A 2,417-nucleotide genomic window follows, 5' to 3' on the forward strand; every position below is an offset into this window, starting at 1 on the left:
ACCCTCCCCCCCCCCGCGTTCCCTCCCCCTCCGGCGGAGGCGGGGTCCCGGCGCCTTCCCGGCGGGCCCCTCGCGGCGTGCGGCGGAAGTGGGGGGGGCCGGGCGCCCCGCCCCGCAGGTGGCGGGCAGGCCGCGCGGGTGCGCATGCGCTTGGGCTGCGGGCCTGCGCTTGTCCGGGGGCGCGTACAGGGGTGCGATGGCGGCGGCCCCCCCCACCCCCTCCTCCCGGGCAAATTCAGCCCCCACGCAGGGTGCGGGGTCTCTCCGACGGAGCGCGGGACCTCTGCTCCAAAAGCCCTTCCTGATCCGCCCCCCTGCTCCCCTGAGGGCCGACAGCCCCACGGAGCCTGGGAGTTGGCGGGGCGCTGCTGGACCCCGGTTTTAAGAGGTGGGTGGGAGACACGGGCAGCCTTGCCCGAAACGCGTAGGGAGGGCCTCATCCCTCCTGACTGTGGGCAGCGAGGCTCAGCCAGGGCCTTGAGGGTCCCTGGAGAGTTGGAGGAAAACAGGCAACTCTCAGGGCTCGGATCGATTTGGGGTCCCATCTGGATCGGCCCATTTCTACCTCTTGGCTTTAAAGAAAACCAAAAATGCAGAGACCTAAAGCACTCCATGAATTTTCTATCCCGATCCACTTCACCTGGGAGCATCCCTTTGCTTTCTCCGCACCGGGGAAGGTCCCACCAGCAGAAATCCTGATCTTTCTCTCCAGCCATCGGTGGGAGCTTGCCGTTACCTTAAATGCAAGAGAAGCCTCACTCCTGTCCGTGCACTGTTAGTGAGAATGCTTTGCTTTGAACCTGGTGCTCCGTTCCTACAGCTTGGCTATGATCCCGCGTCCAACACCTGCAAGCCGAAAATGCAGACTGGGTGGTCTCCAGATAGTCCTGAAACAACTCTTCTACAGCCATTCTTTTACAAGGATAATCACAGGCCTAACTTACAGGGTAACAAACAGGTATAACTTTTTATCTCCCTGCAATAAAACTAATTTCAGTCACGTGACTCACTGTAGTGGAACCAGGAGAAAACCCTCCCTCCACTGAGTTTTATGGAAGTGAGGGGAAAATCAAGGCTGAGTATTGATGGTGTTGGTCAGGTCACCTTGTCACTTAGGATGGAGGTAACCAGAATCAACCCACCCGAAAACAGCAAATTTTGCTAAATCTCTGGGTGCCCAGAGCTCTGACAGCATCACTTTAGGTAGATGAAGGAAATGAAGCTGAGGGGCTGGTAAGGTCTCTCTGTCTCCCTGCCCCCAGCAATTCTTCCCGATTCCTTTGGCAAGCATCAGCTGAAGGATTGATGGAGGAGAGGATGCAAAGCACATGTGCCTGGCCTTATTTTTAAAAACTTAGTTGCTCAAGAGTTAGATTAAAATGCAAGAGGTTTTTCTTGCAGTATGTGTGCAAGCTGATGCATACAGCCACTGCTCCAGCACACACCAACCAGGGATGTGCAGGGAGCAATGTACTGGCAGCCTGTCTGCGCTGACTTTTGGGTTAAGTGGCCGTAGCAATGCTGACAACAGGAGGTTGAAATGGCTCGAATTAAAAAATAAGCTTTTGGTCTCACTGTGGCTGATGTCACCGCCTTACCCAGGGGGTTCAGCATCTTCCAGGAACGTCGAGCTGGACTTCTTTGCACACGTAAGAGTAAGCAGCAATGAGAAAAAGGCACTGAACCCAAATTGCTGCCTGTTTGGGTTTTTTTTTTGCCTCATAACTAAAACACTTCTTAAGTACACCTCATAAATAAAATAAATAAATAAATTAATAGTGGTTTCATCACCCAAGAAGCCAATGCCAATACGTGATGCTGCCAGGAGAGCTGGTCCCATCCCCCCCTTACTCCGGCCCTTCTCACTATCCTGCTTTTGGCTCAGTGCCGGTGGTTTTTGGCTGGGACAGTCACCTTTTGGATGGGCTCTTTTCTGGCACTGTCCTGGTTCTGGCTAGGATAGAGTTAATATTCACCTGAGCTGGGTGAAGAACTGGAGCTGGTGGCCCCTATGGCTGGGGCACCCAGCTGGGATAGTTAACTAATTAGCTAACAGCTGGGGTTAATTTACCCAAATTAGCCAAAGGGCTGTTCCATCCCATCTGACAGCATGCTCAGTATATAAGTGAGGAGGGTGCTGAAGGGATCCTCCTGCTACTTGGAAGAAACTAGGTGTGGAGATTTGTTGTAAGCCGTTATACTGTATTTGTATTCCATTACTGTTTTGTTTTCTTCTGTTATTACTCTTAATTTTTTTGTTCTGTCTGAACCCACTTGTTTTTGCTGTTTTTTTTTGTTTACCAATTCTCACTTCTGTCCCACTGGAGGGGGGGTGGGGAGCGGGGAAGTGAGAGAGAGACTGCGTAGTCTGGTCCTGATCGGGGCTGAACTATGGCAGGCACACAAGCGGGTGGTGG

This window comes from Chlamydotis macqueenii, chromosome 3 (genome assembly GCF_036417535.1).
Source record: "Chlamydotis macqueenii isolate bChlMac1 chromosome 3, bChlMac1.mat, whole genome shotgun sequence".
Lineage (NCBI taxonomy): Eukaryota > Metazoa > Chordata > Aves > Otidiformes > Otididae > Chlamydotis > Chlamydotis macqueenii.